Source organism: Lagenorhynchus albirostris, chromosome X (genome assembly GCF_949774975.1).
Source record: "Lagenorhynchus albirostris chromosome X, mLagAlb1.1, whole genome shotgun sequence".
Taxonomy (NCBI): Eukaryota; Metazoa; Chordata; class Mammalia; order Artiodactyla; family Delphinidae; genus Lagenorhynchus; species Lagenorhynchus albirostris.
In genome coordinates, this window is record NC_083116.1 from 53,082,351 (window position 1) to 53,101,213 (window position 18,863).

The 18,863-nt window shown below is 36.8% G+C and overlaps 1 protein-coding gene and 1 pseudogene across 7 annotated transcripts in view; both read right to left on the reverse strand.

The window, feature by feature from the left end:
- PCDH11X (protocadherin 11 X-linked) overlaps window positions 1–18,863 on the reverse strand; it is a 704,983-nt gene that overhangs the window by 670,681 nt on the left and 15,439 nt on the right. The gene's annotated exons all lie outside the window — the stretch shown is intronic.
- On the reverse strand, window positions 13,905–16,951 carry LOC132513964 (retinoic acid receptor beta-like; annotated as a pseudogene).

Here is an 18,863-nt window from a genome sequence, read left to right on the forward strand (position 1 = left end):
GTATAAGTCTTTAAAATAGTCAAATAATTTTGATAAAGTCCAATTTATCAATAGGAAATAAAAAAAATTAAAGTCCCTTCTCTGAACTACAATAAGATAAGCCCTACACAGACAAACAGTGATCTTGATAGCTGATTGAGGAGTAGCATTCACTGGCTCTCAGGTGCAGTTCTAGCCAGTGTTACCTGTAACACTTTGACAGAAATGAATAAGATAGAAGGTACTGGAGGCTGTGAAGATCAGAAGATCTTAAGATTCCTAGTACACAGGTGATTTATGAACCCTTACGTACACACGTACATGTGTGCACACACACACACACACATAACCACACACTACAATTTTAATTCTTCAATATATTTTTTAACATAAAAGTTGCTGACATGTGCTGAAGATCAGTTATTGAGATACCATCTATGTGAACAGGAGAGCATCTGAGGGTTTTTTCTCATTGTTCTGTCATACCAGTTTCTAAAATAAGATCCTAAATGTTAGAAACCAATGAAGGATATCAGGTTTTCAGGGACCACTAGAATATATGGTGAGATTATATGGTCATATTATCTTTTAAAACCTATCAAAGTGTTATAATTGCTTACATAAAATCTAGTATGGTCATATTATCTTTTAAAACCTATCAAAGTGTTATAATTGCTTACATAAAATCTAGTACAGTACTTAAGTACAACTACATTTTTCCTCATGAATTGCTTGAAGATATTTCTGCATTTTTTGGATTTTTTGTGTGTGTTTAGATTCACTTACTCTTTTATTCAAATCCAGACCATAATATATCTTGATGGAAGAATTAAATGTTTATTATGAAATTTAAGGTGGCATTTCAAAAATATTAATTAAAATCATCATTTTGCTTCAATGTAATTAAAAAAAATTTCCTACAAGGTAACCAATGTGTATTAATCTTAGTTTTAATTCATAAACTAAAATGAGCATTCTATTAATATTTTACTTATATAAACCAATAAACAATTTGCCTTTTCTTTGCCAAGGAAAATATTTTTCATGTAATACCTATCTACAAGTGTGAAAATTAACAAATCTATTTTAAGAAAAAAAAGAATTTTACAACAATAATATTAAATATACATACAGTATTTACTATTATAATTTGATTTAGGTAAACTTAGTGATTAATGATAATTTTACTTTTGTAATGATATTTCAAAAGGCCTTTAGGAAGGTTCAAATCTGGAATGTCTCACCTATGGGTAGAAAAAATAGCTTCTGAATTGAACTTCACAGAAATCCATGGCATTTAATACAATTTTGTTAATTCTTGGCATGCCAATATTCAGTGGCTAATATGGTCACAGCATTTTTCTAGGCACTGGCAATATGGTGGTAAGTAAAAATATTTTGCTAATGTAATGGAAATTAAATTTTAGCTAAGATGAGGGAAAATCAATAGCAATCTAAGTATCTACTGATGTTGATACTAATAGATTTATGTTAATTGAAAATAATTACATTTTTAATAAGGGCTATAAAAGTAGATTATAAAGAATTATTAGAGGTTATATAAGGGGGAACTAGCATATATAATATAGCCTAAAAACAACAAGTGAATAACTTAAGGTCTTGAGTTTCAGACTCAATTATCTAATTTATGACTATAATACATCTGGGGAAAAGAATATGCTAGTTTTAATTTTTAATTTTATTCATTTATGTTTATGTATTTTGTGTTTGTATATTTAGAGCTTAGTCTTATGTGTTTGCCTGAATTTTGCATTGACCTTTGCTTTCCCAAGCAAATGAATGCAGGGTTATGACACTTGAAAAACCCAAGAACAGCAAGTTTGCTGTCCTTAACTATTATATGTGACGTGAAAGTAATGTTAAAAGATAGATTTTTCAAATTTTCAAGATGATAATGAGATATACATACAAGATAATGGACAATGTCCATACTGCTCTTCTGTCTTCTATGACTGCTCTGTCCAATATGACAGCGATTAGTCACAAGTATTTACATTTAAATTTTAATTAATTATAATTAGATAAAATAAAAAAATCAGTACCTTAGTCTCACTAACCACATTTCAGTTCTTACAGCTACATCTGAGTAGTGGCTATGGCATTGGACAGCACAGATATAGAACTTGTCCATTATTACACAAAGTTCTATTGCACTGGACTGTTCTCAGATGTTACATTTTTCTTTAATAAAAATCTATGTTCAGGTCAGGGGATTTTGTGCATACCACCCCCACTCAGATATTTAGAGCTCTACAAATGACTTCCTAGTTTACATATTTAAATTTCAGAGTGGGCATGAATATGGCGGAAGAGTAAGACATGGAGATCACCTTCCTCCCCACAAATACATCAGAAATACATCTACATGTGGAACAACTCCTACAGAAAACCTACTGAACTCTGGAAGAAGACCTCAGACCTCCCAAAAGGCAAGAAACTCCCCACGTACCTGGGTAGGGCAAAAGAAAAAAGAAAAAACTGAGACAAAAGAATAGGGATGGGACCTGCACCAGTAGGAGGGAGCTGTGAAGGAGGAAAGGTTTCCACACACTAGGAAGCCCCTTCACGGGTGGAGACTGTGGGTGGCGGATGGGGGAAGCTTCGGGGCCACAGAGGACAGCGCAGCAACAGGGGTGCAGAGGACAAAGCGGAGAGATTCCTGCACAGAGGATCAGCGTCAACCAACACTCACCAGCCCGAGAGGCTTGTCTGCTCACCCGCCGGGATGGGTGGGGGTTGGGAGCTGAGGCTCGGGCTTCAGTCGGATCCCAGGGAGAGGACTGGGGTTGGCGGCGTGAACACAGCCTGAAGGGGTTAGTGCACCACGGCTAGATGGGAGGTGGTCTGGCAAAAGGTCTGGAACTGCCGAAGAGGCAAGAGACTTTTCTTGCCTGTTTATTTCCTGGTGCACAAGGAGAGGGGATTAAGAGTGCTGCTTAAAGGAGCTCCAGGGACAAGCGTGAGCTGTGGCTATCAGCTCGGACCCCAGAGACGGGCATGAGACACTAAGACTGCTGCTGCAGCCACCAAGAAGCCTGTGTGCAACCACAGGTCACTATCCACACCTCCCCTCCAGGGAGCCTGTGCAGCCCGCCACTGCCACCGTCCCATGGTCCAGGGACAACTTCCTTGGGAGAACATCCGACATGCCTCAGGCTGGTGCAACGTCATGCCAGCCTCTGCCACCGCAGGCTCACCCCGCACTCCATCCCCCTCCGTCCCCCTGGCCTGAAAGAGCCAGAGCCCCTGAAGCAGCTGCTCCTTTAACCCCATCCTGTCTGAGTGAAGAACACATGCCCTCAGGCGACCTACACGGAGAGGCGGGGTCAAATCCAAAGCTGAACCACAGGAGCTGTGCGAACAAAGAAGAGAAAGGGAAATCTCTCCCAGCAGCCTCAGGAGCAGTGGAATAAATCTCCACAGTCAACTTGATGTACCCTGCATCTGTGGAATACCTGAATAGAGAACGAATCATCCCAAATTGAGGAGGTGGACTTTGGGAACAACAATACATATATATTTTTTTTCCCTTTTTTCTCTTTTTGTGAGTGTGCATGCATATGCTTCTGTGTGATTTTGTCTGTATACCTTTGCTTTTACCAGTTGTCCTAGGGTTCTGCCTGTCTGTTTTTTTTTTTTTTTAGTGTAGTTTTCAGTGCTTGTTATCATTGGTGGATTTGTTTTTTTTTGCTTTGGTTTTTCTCTTCTTTCTTTCTTTTTTTTTAATTACTTAAAATTGTTTTAATAATTATTTTTTGTTTTTTATTTTAAGAACCTTTTAATTTAATTTAATATTATTTTATCTTTTGCTTTCTGTCTTTCTTTTTTTCCTCCATTTATTTCTGAGCCGTGTGGATGACAGGCTCTTGGTGCTCCAGCCAGGCGTCAGGGCTGTGCCTCTGAGGTGGGAGAGCCAAGTTCAGGAAATTGGTCCACCAGAGGCCTCCCAGCTCCACATAATATCAAATGATGAAAATCTCCCAGAGATTTCCATCTCAATGCCAAGACACAGCTCCACTCAACGACCAGCAAGGTACAGTGCTGGACACCCTATATCAAACAATTAGCAAGACAGGAACACAATGCCACCCATTAGCAGAGAGACTGCCTAAAATCATAATAAGGTCACAGACACCCCAAAACACACCACCAGACGTGGACCTGCCCACCAGAAAGAAAAGATGCAGCCTCCTCCACCAGAGCACAGGCACTAGTCCCCTCCACCAGGAAGCCTACAAAACCCACTGAACCAACCTTAGCCACTGGAGGCAGAAACCAAAAACAACAGGAACTACGAACATGCAGCCTGCCAAAAGGAGACACCAAACACAGTAAGTTCAGCAAAATGAGAAGACAAAGAAACAGACAGCAGATGAAGGAGCAAGGTAAAAATCCACCAGACCTAACAAATGAAGAGGAAATAGGCAGTCTACCTGAAAAAGAATTCAGAATAATGATAGTAACAACCATCCAAAATCTTGGAAAGAGAATGGAGAAAATACAAGAAATGTTTGACAGGGACCTAGAAGAACTAAAGAGCAAACAATGATGAACAACACAATAAATGAAATTAAAAATTCTTTAGAAGGAATCAATAGCAGAATAACTGAGGCAGAAGAACGGATAAGTGACCTGGAAGATAAAAGAGTGGAAATAACCAGTGCAAAGCAGAATAAAGAAAAAAGAATGAAAAGAAATGAGGACGGTCTAAGAGACTCCTGGACAACATTAAATGCACCAACATTCAAATTATAGGGGTCCCAGAAGAAGAAGAGAAAAAGAAAGGGACTGAGAAAATATTTGAAGAGATTAGAGTTGAAAATTTCCCTAATATGGGAAAGGAAATAGTTAATCGAGTCCAGGAAGCAAAGAGAGTCCCAAACAGGATAAATCCAAGGAGAAACACACCAAGACACATATTAATCAAACTACCAAAAATTAAATACAAAGAAAAAATATTAAAAGCAGCAAGGGAAAAACAACAAATAACATGCAAGGGAATCCCCATAACGTTAACAGCTGATCTTCAGGAGAAACCCTGTCGGAAGGGAGTGGCAGGACATGCTTAAAGTGATGAAAGGAAAAAAACTACAACCAAGATTACTCTATCCAGCAAGGATCTCATTCAGATTTGATGGAGAAATTAAAAACTTTACAGACAAGCAAAAGCTAAGAGAAATCAGCACAACCAAACCAGCTTTAGAGCAAATGCTAAAGGAACTTCTGTAGGCAGGAAACACGAGAGAAGGAAAAGACCTACAATAACAAACCCAAAACAATTAAGAAAATGGTAATAGGAATATACATATCGATAATTACTTTAAATGTGAATGGATTAAATGCTCCCACCAAAAGACACAGACTGGCTGAATGGATACAAAAACAAGACCCATACATATGCTGTCTACAAGAGACCCACTTCAGACCTAGGGACACATACAGACTGAAAATGAGGGGATGAAAAAGATATTCCATGCAATTGGAAATCAAATAAAGCTGGAGAAGCAGTTCTCGTATCATACAAAATAGACTTTAAAACAAGCACTATTACAAGAGACAAAGAAGGACACTACATAATGATCAAGGGATCAATCCAAGAAGAAGATGTAACAATTGTAAATATTTGTGGACCCAACATAGGAGCACCTCAATACAAAAGGCAAATACTAACAGCCATAAAAGGGAAAATCAACAGTAACACAATCATAGTAGGGGACTTTAACACATCACTTTCACGAATGGACAGACCATCCAAAAGGAAAATAAATAAGGAAACAAATTTTAAATGATACATTAAACAAGATGGACTTAATTGATATTTATAGGACATTCCATCCAAAAACAACAGAATACACATTTTTCTCAAGTGCTCATGGAACATTCTCCAGGATAGATCATATCTTGGGTCACAAATCAAGCCTTGGTAAATTTAAGAAAATTGAAATTGTATCAAGTATCTCTTCTGACAACAACCCTATGAGACTAGATATCAATTACAGGAAAAGTCTGTAAAAATTACAAACACATGGAGGCTAAACATTACACTATTTAATAACCAAGAGATCACTGAAGAAATCAAAGAGGAAATCAAAAAATACCTAGAAAAAAATGACAATGAAAACGCGATGACCCAAAACCAATGGGATTCAGCAAAAGCAATTCTAAGAGGGAAGCCTATAGCAATACAAACTTGCCTTAAGAAACAAGAAACATCTTGAATAAATAACCTAACCTTACACCTAAAGCAATTAGACAAAGAAGAACCAAAAAAACCCCAAAGTTAGCAGAAGGAAAGAAATCATAAAGATCAGATCAGAAATGAAGGAAACGATAGCAAAGATCAATAAAACTGAAAGCTGGTTCTCTGAGAAGATGAACAAAATTGACAAACCATTAGCAAAACTCATCAAGAAAAAAAGGGAGAAGACTCAAATCAACAGAATTAGAAATGAAAATGGGGAAGTAACAACTGACACTGCAGACATACAAAGGATTCATGAGCGATTACTACAAGCAACTATATGCCAATAAAATGGACAACCTGGAAGAAATGGGCAAATTCTTAGAAATGCACATCCTGCCAAGACTGAACCAGGAATAAATAGAAAATATGAACAGACCAATCAGAAGCACTGAAATTGAAACTGTGATTAAAAATCTTCCAACAAACGAAAGTCCAGGACAAGATGGCTTCACAGGCGATTTCTAGCAAACATTTAGAGAAGAGCTAACACCTATCCTTCTCAAAGTCTTCCAAAATATAGCAGAGGGAGGAACACTCCCAAACTCATTCTACGAGGCCACCATCACCCTGATACCAAAACCAGACAAGGATGTCACAAAGAAAGAAAACTACAGGCCAATATCACTGATGAACATAGATGCAAAAATCCTCAACAAAATACTGGCAAACAGAAACCAAGAGCACATTAAAAGGATCATACACCATGATCAAGTGGGCTTTATGCCAGGAATGCAAGTATACTTCAATATACGCAAATCAATCAGTGTGATACACCATATTAACAAATTGAAGGAGAAAAACAATATGATCATCTCAATGGATGCAGAGAAAGCTTTCGACAAAATTCAACACTCATTTATGATAACAACCCTCCAGCAAGTAGGCATAGAGGGAACATACCTAAAATAATAAAGGCCGTATATGACAACCCCACAGCCAACATTGTCCTCAATGGTGAAAAACTGAAACCATTTCCACTAAGATGAGGAACAAGGCAAGGTTGTCCACTCTCACCACTATTATTCAACAAAGTTTTGGAAGTTTTAACCACAGCAATCAGAGGAGAAAAAGAAATAAAAGGAATCCAAATCGGAAAAGAAGTAGATCTGTCACTGTGTGCAGATGACATGATACTTTACATAGAGAATTCTAAAGAAGCTACCAGAAAACTACTAGAGCTAATTAATGAATTTGGTAAAGTAGCAGGATATAAAATTAATGCAAAGAAATCTCTGGCACTCCTATACACTAATGATGAAAAATCTGGAAGTGAAATTAAGTAAACACTCCCATTTACCATTGCAACAAAAAGAATAAAATACCTAGGAAAAAACATACCTAAGGAGACAAAAGACCTGTATGCAGAAAATTATAAGACACTGATGAAAGAAATTAAAGATGATACAAATAGATGGAGAGATATACCATGTTCTTGGATTGGAAAAATCAACATTGTGAAAATGTCTCTACTACCCAAAGCAATCTACAGATTCAATTCAATCCCTATCAAACTACCAGTGGCATTTTTCACAGAACTATAACAAAAACTTACACAATTTGTATGGAAACACAAAAGACCCCGATTAGTGAAAGTAATTTTGAGAAAGAAAAATGGAGCTGGAGGAATCGGGTACCTGGACTTCAGAGTATACTACAAAGCTGCAGTAATCAAAACAGTATGGTACTGGCCCAAAAACAGAAATATAGATCAATGGAACAGGATAGAAAGCCCAGAGATAAACCCATGCACATATGGCCACCTTATCTTTGATAAAGGAAGCAAGAATATACAATGGAGAAAAGACAGCCTCTTCAATTAGTGGTGCTGGGAAAACTGGACAGCTACATGTAAAAGAATGAAGTTAGAACACTCCCTAACACCATACACAAAAAGAAACTCAAAATGGATTAAAGACCTAAATGTAAGTCCAGACGCTATCAAACTCTTAGAGGAAAACAGGCAGGACACTCTATGACATAAATCACAGCAAGAGCCTTTTGACCCACCTCCTAGAGAAATGGAAATAAAAACAAAAATAAATAAATGTGACCTAATGAAACTTAAAAGCTTTTGCACAGCAAAGGGAACCATAAACAAGATGAAAAGAGAACCCTCAGAAAGGGAGAAAATATTTTCAAATGAAACAACTGGCAAAGGATTAATATCCAAAATTTATATTCAGCTCATGCAGTTCAATATCAAAAAAAAACAAACAACGCAATCCAAAAATGGGCAGAAGACCTACACAGACATTTCTCCAAAGCAGATATACAGATTACCAACAAACACATGAAAGAATGCTCAACATCATTAATCATTAGAGAAATGCAAATCAAAAGTATAATGCGATATCATCTCACACTGGTCAGAATGGCCATCATCAAAACATCTACAAACAATAAATGCTGGAGAGGGTGTGGAGAAAAGGGAACCCTCTTGGACTGTCTGTGGGAATGTAAATTGATACAGCCACTATGGAGAACAATATGGAGGTTCCTGAAAAAACTAATAATAGAACTACCATACGACGCAGCAATCTCACTACTGGGCATTTACCCTGAGAAAACCATAATTCAAAAAGAGTCATGTACCACAATGTTCATTGCAGCTCTATTTACAATAGCCAGGACATGGAAGCAACCTAAGTGTCCATCAACATATGAATGGATAAGGAAGATGCGGCACATATATACAATGGAATATTACTCAGCCATATAAAGAAGCAAAATTGAGTTATTTGTAGTGAGGTGGATGGACCTAGAGTCTGTCATACAGAGTGAAGTAAGTCAGAATAGAAAAACAAATACCGTATGCTAACACATATATACGGAATCTAAAAGAAAAAAAAAGGTCATGGAAAACCTATGGGCAAGACGGGAATAAGGATGCAGACGTTCTAGAGAATGGACTTGAGGGCACAGGGATGGGGAAGGGTAAGCTGGGACAAAGTGAGAGAGTGGTAGTGTATATATGGACATATATACACTACCAAATATAAAATAGATAGCTAGTGGGAATCAGTTGCATAGCACAGGGAGATAAGTTTGGTGCTTTGTGAGCAGTTAGAAGGGTGGGTTAGGGATGGTGGGAGGGAGGGAGACACAAGAGGGAAGTGATATGGGGATATATGTATATGTATAACTGATTCACTTTGTTCTAAGGCAGAAATTAACACATCATTTTAAAGCAATTATACTCCAATAAAATATTTTTTAATAAATAAATAAATAAATACATTTCATATTATCCCAGTAATTTGAAAAGGAGTTGCCTACATATAAGACATAAATACTTTTCAACAAAGTTTTGGACAGATACCTAAGTCTGATGCTAAAGTGTGGTACCAACATGAGCTTACTATCTTTAATGAATGACTATTCCAAGGTTGTTCCTCTGTCTTGTCTCCTTCAGGAATAAAGAATGACTAACACATGGATCCAACATTAGTTCTACCCCATGTCAGTTAGCTCAACTGACATTCAAATCCATATGAACCATGAAAAAACCTGAAGCTCTTTGCCATATGTTAGACCATGACATGAAAACAATGGGATAGATGAAAAGAGGAAATAAAGATATATGGTATCTTAATTTATCACCTTGCTACCTTTACCGTAGATATGTCCTATATATAAAAAAAAATAGTTAAAGCTTTGGGATAATTGTAGTATCCTGAATTCCAAACTTACTCAGAATTATTTCCCCCTTGTTTATAGGGAAAAAATCTTGAGAAAATCCTTTGCTATCTCTCCCAAATGGTCATCCTTTGGTGAGAGAACTATCACTCATCTGTGTCTCTCTCTCGGTAATTTACTTAAGCCTCTATTACATGAATTAATGTGAGTGTAGGATAAAATGGCCTCAAGCTTCATTTATATGTATGATCTCTAAGGACATAGCACCCAGCATATACGAACACATTAAATAAGCGTTTGTTAGATGAATAAATGCACAAATTAAAAAGAGAATTCCTATTTTAAAAGAAAAAAAAGAGAAAGAGCAAAGTTTGGTTGTTCTTGTTTTTAATTTTCAGTCTGTGCTTGAATAGGAATATACTGTAATTGTTGACTCAGGTTGCTTTTTTTCTTTTGCTTTAATTAAATTGTCCAAAAAACAATTTCAGAATTATTTTATAAAACAACTATTTTTTTCTGTTAGGGATATGATAAGCTACAGTGCCAATCTCTGGTAAAAATTTATAGCCTAGTTGTAAACCTTTATTTTTGGAAGAAATAATGACAAGTACTTAGTTTGGTAAGTGGCCTGTGTACTGACAAAATACAAAACCCTACATCTGTCAAACACCCATATGTACAAACAAAAAAAAGAGACAACAAAAACTCAGAGAAGAAAACAACATACTATATGAATTGAATGCAACACATTATATGTTGATTTTGGATCCTGGTGTCTTAAACTAGTTTGATCTCATGTACACAAAATTGCCAATTCCAGTTCAGGTTAAGAAAAAATTTGGGACTTTCTAATAACCTCATGTAATTCAAAAGACTTAATTTCATTTGTGAGTGGCATTTCTTCCTAAATTCAAAAATAAGATGAGTTTGCAAATCTAGGACAAAAACCGCTGAAATAAGCAAGATGTTATTAAGCTCATATGAGACTTTAATTCTTTGTAGGGATTTGTAAAATTAAGGAAGAGAAAGTTGGTGCTGGATACGAAATTCCCAAGAGAAGTATTTTTGCTTTTGAAAAAAGTGAATAAGGAATATTCCTTGCCGAATTAAAAGCTATTTTTTTGCCTATCCTTCTGTGAAAGAATTAGCTGAACCATTGTACTAAACTTTAGCATTTTTGTCATATGCATGTGCAAGACACCACTTTATTGCCTATTGGAAGGTAATAAATAACACAGCAGTTCCAGAGCTATAAATCTAGTACAGTTGCCCAGAAAATGCATACAGTGCCAGTAAGTACTAAAAATAGTTCCAAAGAGATTGGATTCTAAAACTGCTTACATAAAAGCTGTTTATTCTGTAGATTGAGGAATGCTGGGGGAAAGACTAAAAATTTATTTCTGAGCTTTACCACTGCTTGATTTATCAAGAACTAACCTGACTTTTAAAAAAAAATTCTTTTTTTTTACTGTTACTGATACATCTTTGGGCCAGAGAAATGCCAGTGTTTATCCATTTGCATAGTTTCAAATGGATAAAACCACAGAGATATGGCTATTTTGGAAAACAATAGGGAAATAAATTTAATATTCTTAATACAAATATAATTGGTACTATAATAAATTTACTTTAATTCTATTAAAAGTTCATTGGTTTGCTATAGGCTGCCTAGAACTACAGAAGAGGATAGCAACTCTTTCTGAAATATTCAACATTGTGATGTCATTTAGATTCTATGCACTATTTCAAGAACATTTCTTTCAGCATTCATTTGTAGCACTGTCAAGGGAAATACAATAAAAAATGGATTACATGTAAAATGACCTGAGCCGTTAGTCACATATTTGACAATAACCTTGAAGTCACCAAGTCCCTACCTACTTTAAAGTTATATTACAGAAAGGAAAGTCATGTATTTAAGAAAGTATCAACTCTCTTCGGAAGAAAAGAATTTACATTAAAATATTAACAGCACTGGTGTTAATCTTGGCAAAGCCATGCACAAGGTTTAAGATATCATACGTTTATTTTACCTATTTGATATTTAGCAAAGACTATTTAATAGAACAATGATATTGTAGCATATGGTTCTTTTTTTAAATGTTAGTCCCAAGAAAAGTAATTCTTTCCATTGACTTTTTTTTCTTTGTTTCATCAGATTTCAACATTAGGAACAGCTTGTTTGTTTTTCCTCTTTGACAAAAGAGTACGTACTCGGGAAGGTCACTGAAAATGGTAGTGTCTTGATACTAACTTCTGTCTTAAAGGATTTTTTGTGGTGATGTATGATAAATCTATCTATTTCCTTTTTTATGGACGTGTGTCATTGTCACTATTCTGTGTCCTCCAACTAGGAGAATAATCAAACTACTTGATTATATTATTTGGAATAAGCATTCAGATTGAAATGTTTAAAAGTGTTAACTTAGGGGCTTCCCTGGTGGTGCAGTAGTTAAGAGTCTGCCTGCTAATGCAGGGGACACGGGTTCGAGCCCGGTCTGGGAAGATCCCACATGCCACAGAGCAACTGGGCCCGTGAGCCACAACTACTGAGCCTGAGCGTCTGGAGCCTGTGCTCTGCAACAAGAGAGGCCACGATAGTGAGAGGCCCACGCACCGCAATGAAGAGTGGCCCCCGCTTGCCACAACTAGAGAAAGCCCTCGCACAGAAACGAAGACTCAACACAGCAAAAATAAATAAATTAATTAAAAAAAATTAAAGTGTTAACTTAAATTCATAATGTTATGGGCTGGAACAAAGGAGATTTTTTTTCACGTTTAAAATAAATATATTTTATTCCTTGCCAGGAGACTCCATGGAAAAAATAAACAGTATATGAACATAGAAAGCATTGTTAAACAATTTCAATGTACAAACAGAGCCAGAGAAAGTACATCACAGGCTTCATAATATTAAAAAAAAAAATTTCCACTAGTGCTTAAATGAGAACTAAGAAACTGACACTTGTATCTGTTAACCACTCCACCCCAGCCTCCACTCTGCTTCACAGTGATTGAATCAGGCCAGAGGACGCAGATTCTCTACCTGTGACTTTGGGAGGCAATGGAAACCCCCCCAGTATCAAGCAGGAATCAGGAAGGATACAGAGTTACATGGTGCAGGTGGTAGACTAGCCCGTCATTATCCCATGAAACCTCCCTAATGGCTTGTGAATAGGTAAACAAAAACTTTTATTAACATGGAAAAGTGTTTCTGCCTTGGAGGCTATCATTACTGTAAAAATGTACCTTTAAAAAAATTGTGTAGTTATGTCATTAAACAAGTAATAAACCACTTTTAATTTAAAGTGATATCAACAATTGAACAAATGACATTTGATACTTGAACTGGCAGTTACACTATAACGGAATTATCTTCTGCTAGTACAGTGAATTTGTTGTATACTTCACTGGGCAACATGAAATAAAAGATGCGGTCTGAGAGCATCCAGAGAGCAAGCACAAGCTTCTATACTTACTAAAGTAGAACATCTTTAGCCTTATCTTGCCACACTGTACAACAGTCCCATTTCCTTACCTTGATGTCTTGGTCTGTGAAAGCAAGAGAGTTATCTTTTTGACCCTTTCTTAACTGGATATGTAAGTAATCTGTTCCATAACCTTGGTGTCTTGGTTATTTGGGGTATGCAAGACAAAAGGAAAGCACCAAACGTACGGGAAAGAACAGAGCTATACTTCTGTATGTGCAGAGTCTTCAGAAGCTTAACCAGGGGGAAATAATTTTGACTGGGTCTTTACCATGCAATCTTGAGTGTTCAAAGAGGAGAATAGAAGCTTTTAACTGGTTTTGGGTTGCACGAAATAGCTGATTTTTAGAATTAAAATGTTTGTACTTCTAGGTAAGTTAGACAGTGAGGGGCATATATTGATACATATGAAAACTTCTTGAGTTTGAATATATTTTCAGTCCAAAAACTAAGCAGCAGTAAAAATGTATTTTCCTTGCATTTTAAATCCCAGGAGTGAAGGTACTGGGGAATGTCTGAAGTAGCTAGAAAGTGTCTTATGGCAGCAGTGGTGACTGACCGACACCACTGTTCTCCACGGAGCTGGGTGAGGTGCTCGGACTGTGCAATGCTGTGTTCCCACTTGAGCTTGGGGTCAAGGGTTCATGTCCTTCAGAATTCTCCAGCATTTCCTGAATGAGAGGGGGCATCGAGCCAGGAATTTCCATTTTCAAGGTAATTACACTTTCTGCACCTTTAGCACTGATGCTGTGATCTGTGATTTTCATGAGGATCTTTGGAAACATGTGAGGCTTGCTGGGTCGTCTCTTTCTGATATAAATTTTTAGTGCTTCCAGCAATGGTTCTTGTAGCTTATCTAATTTTGTTGGTTCCTCAAGGTCCTGGCGGTCTCCACAGATCAAGCAGATGGCGCTGAGAAGGCCTGTCTCCGTGTCGTCCATCTCCAGATGTAGGAGCTGGCTGGCGAAGGTGAATACGAGGTCGGTCAGGAGTCTGATCCTGGCGTTGTGCATCTGGGTTCGATTCAGGGTCAGGCCGTCTGAAAATGGCATGGTGTCTTGCTCTGGGGTATACCTGGTGCAAATTCTCAGAATCAGGATGTCCAAACAGGCTGCCTTCAGCAGGGTGATTTGGTTTGCGATCGTCAAGCCGGTGAAGCCTGGTAGATGTTTAGCAAACTCCACGATCTCAATAATGCACTTGGTGGCCAGTTCACTGAATTTGTCCCAGAGGCCCAGGTCCAGTCGGACTCAATGGTCAGCACTGGAATTCCTGTTCCTGAGCCTCGCACGTGCCCAACCTGTGCGTCATGACCGAGTGGGAGGAAACGCCCACCCTACTCAGCGGCTGCTAAAACCCCCGCCCGGGGTGCCTCCTCCAAAGGAGATTTAATTGAAGATATCAGGGTGGTTATATCCATGAGAACAGATGGATATTGAAACAAATCCATTCATCAGTTTCCAATTTTTTTTCAGTCTATTCTTCACTTAGTTTTGAAAAGCCAGGTTTTGACTTTCAGAAAAAAAGGGAAAATCTTAAACAAATGACTAAATATGAGACATATATAAATGAAACAGAAAACAAAATCTGATTCATTCTACTAATGTCCTACTTAATCCTCAAAGCCCAGAAATCTCCTTTACTCCAAAAAAGGATTTGTTTCTATATCATATGGGGAGGCCATTTCTTCTCTGTGTCAGGGTGTCTGAATACTGATTAACTAGATGTCATGATAAAGATGGTGGCAAATTTTCTTGAGAGAAGTCAATGACAAAGTTGTCCAAAGATTACATTCTCTTGGAAATGGGTAATCATTGCAAGAATAGCTCAAATCCTTTGCTCTGTGGGGAATGGAGTTTCAAATGGGCAGTGACTAATAAGAGATGGTTCATTCTAATCGAGGCTTTGCTGAATAATTGGAAGTCATTAATGCTAATGCTATCAATGGATGAACAGACAAATCTTGTGGATGATATATATATTTTTTGTTTGTTTGTATTGTTAGTCACTAAAACATTGTTCACATTTGTTAACGAAAGTACCAGATTTTTCAGTGATCTGGTTTTTGAGAGGTAGGTTGTAGCCCAACAGTTGAAGCAGATCATCATGGAGGTGGGGGCAGGGTTTGTTGGAGGATGGCCTGAGAAGGGCAGCAAACCTGGGTCTTTTTTTCCCGTGCACATTTCAGACAGACCAAAGAGTATATTTTTTTTCCCTAATGGAAGCGAAGGATTGGCAACATTAGACATGGCTTTCTGCAGTTCAGACTTTAACTCAAATGCACATTCTTCTTTGTGGGTTAAGACTGGGCAAGGAATGGAGGCCATGGGATAGTTTTGACATGCCTCTGGATTAAGAGATAATTAAAGAGAGAAAAAAATCAGGGCAGACAATATTAGATAATGCCCAGACAAAAGTATCTTGTCCACTGAATCAGAGAAAGCTCCAGGTGAGGCCATTTATAGTCAAAGTTCTTTTCATAATCCAAGGCTTAGCCAGTTGGTACTGACCGTATGGGATATATCTTGAGACATTAAGAGGGCCTTACCTCTTACCTATCCTTTCCTGTTTTAATTTAAGGAGAGGAAGAACTCATCCCCATTTGCTTAAATGTTTTTCTGATTCTATTTTAGAAGGAAGTACCATGTCCTCTGAGATCATTTCTGATTCTTCATTATTGACCATGTTTTTAGCAAGATGGAAACATGAAGCTCAAATTTCGCTGACGTTAAACAATTCATGAGTAGCATTTTTAATATCATCAAATAAGTGATTATCATTAGAAAATTCATGATTTTCATCATCAACAGTATCATCATCATTGCCATTATCCTCATCATATTCATTACCATGATTGTTGTAGTAATTTTCCTCCTCTTACGGTACTACCTCTTCTGTACAACTGGCACTACCAGTTCCACAGGCCAAGACAGGTATCTTTTACAGAAACACAAGGAACCAACAAAGTCAAAATAAATTTTAATATCTATTAAATACATAAGCTATTGCTATCTAAATGAATTATCAGCATAGTAGATGACAAAAAATATTTTTGTCACTACTTTCCAATAAAAAAATCATGTCTTCTTCTTAAAGTAGCCCCTCCATAGGAAAAAAGCCATCAGTGTTCTATAAGTATAGCTATATTTATATATTTAAGGAGTCTTAGCCTACTCAAATTTACTAGACATATTTAATATCAGCAAATACTACGCCCCATGACACTGATTCCAGGAGTGATTTAAATTATGTCTGGGATCATTTTGAATCAGGAGAAACAATGATATTTTCAAACTACTAGTAATTTTTTCCCCCTCAGGTGCACTGAATCACACTTTTTAATCAGGGTATCAATATACTATAATATCTAAACTCCATCCAGAGAATAGTAATGTTTATAAAAGTTCTCCAAAATTAATTAAGGTTATGCCTTGAAAGGCAGAACCAGTATTTTTATGCCATGACATCTAGCAACTATGTCAATCAATGAAACAACTGAAACTTCCAGTCGTATTAAGTTAATCAGTTCTTTACAGACACAGCCAATGACAAACTTAACTAAATTGGTCCCAGTTTCACACATTAAAGCGTAGACATTTTCAGTGACGAATATAGCAGTTTAGATAAGATTATTGTAGCCATACGGTCAAAATATATTTTCATGCCTCACAATACTAAAAGAAAAAATTATAAAATTTAAGAGCTAAAAACAATTGATCATAAATAAACCCATTAGTAAAGACATTGGCTTAATAAATGCTTCTTTTAACAAGATAGCCATACTAGTGCTATCATACAAGGCAAACTGTGTTACATTCATATACTGTATCTTCAAACAGTTCTTAATTTGTCTAATGCTAGAAGATGTTAATTTTTATAATTTCTTATCCTTAACAGTAGCAAATAGTTTTTTTTCAAAGTTTACTATTTTAACATTAGCATTTAACTATTTTAACTAATAATTTTTACACAACCATGAAATCAAATTAAAAAAAATAATGATTTTACTACTGAAAAGAATAAACCTTTCTTTACTAGCTGAGTTCCCACAATTTATAACATTTTACAAACAAAAATACTCATACATATTAATTTTATCCTTCTAATTTTTATTCTAAGATTGGAAATTAATTTGGGCAAAGGACACATTTGTTTCATATAAATATTCAATTTATAAAGTGGATTCATTGCATAAGTTAAGATTTTGTTAGTGTTAACAATAAGTGTATTTTCTTGATATATAATAAAACAGAATATTGAAATACTTTTGTGCAATTAATGAATTGTTTATCCCATCTGAAATTAGAAGAAAACCATCTCTCAAGTTACTTTGCTCTATATTTAGCATAATGTTCCCTTTCTAATTACATAGATAAGAAAGTAACTTCTACACTGAAAATTAATTATAATATTTTGGAAATTATAAAAAAAAATTATTACTTCATAAAATCTATCAAAGGTGCTAATACTTTTTTTTGGGGGGTAGGAGTTTATTAATTAATTAATTTATTTTTGCTGTGTTGGGTCTTCGTTTCTGTGTGAGGGCTTTCTCTAGTTGTGGCAAGCGGGGGCCACACTTCATCGCGGTGCACGGGCCTCTCACTATCGCAGCCTCTCTTGTTGCGGAGCACAGGCTCCAGACGCGCAGGCTCAGTAGTTGTGGCTCACCGGACTAGTTGCTCCGCGGCATGTGGGATACTCCCAGACCAGGACTCGAACCCGTGTTCCCTGCATTAGTAGGCAGACTCTCAACCACTGCGCCACCAGGGAAGCCTGGTGCTAATACTTCTTTATGTGCTAATACTTTTCCACTTATGACTCCTAAAGTTTAAGAAACTGTTCAAATTGCATTTATTGTTTAAACATTTGTGAAGTATTCTCTCATCTGGAAATGGTCATCGTTTGAAGGTTTGGGAAAGTGTTCAAAACATCCTGACTTGTCCTTGGAGTTACTAAGAATAAGATAAATCTGCTCCTACCACACTAGGCTGTGCAAGGGTGGGCTAAAGCAGTAGTTCTCTGCTAAGGAAATTCCAACCCCCTCCCCCACACAGGGGATATTTAGCAAACTCTGGAAATATTTTTGGTTGTCACATCTAAGCAGGAGGGTGCCACGGGGACTTAGTGGGTAGAGGCCAGGTATACTAATAAACTTCCTACAATGCACAGGACAGCCCCCATCCTGTCCTACCCCATCTCACAAGAGGGAATTATCCAGCTCTAAACGTCTATAGTGCCAAGGTCAAGAAACCCTGGGCCAACACACTGAGAATTATGATCCTAAAAGGAAAAGACTAAATTGTATCCAAATGCGAAGTTTTACTCTGAAATCAGTATAACTACAATTATACTTGTAGGATCCAGCAAATAAATAATCAGAAGAGCCTCAGAAATATAAATGGAAAGAAATGAATCACATCTGTGCATTAGAATCATTTGTACAAACATCACTTTTCTATGGCAGTAAGCCGACTATAAACATATTTTCATATAGA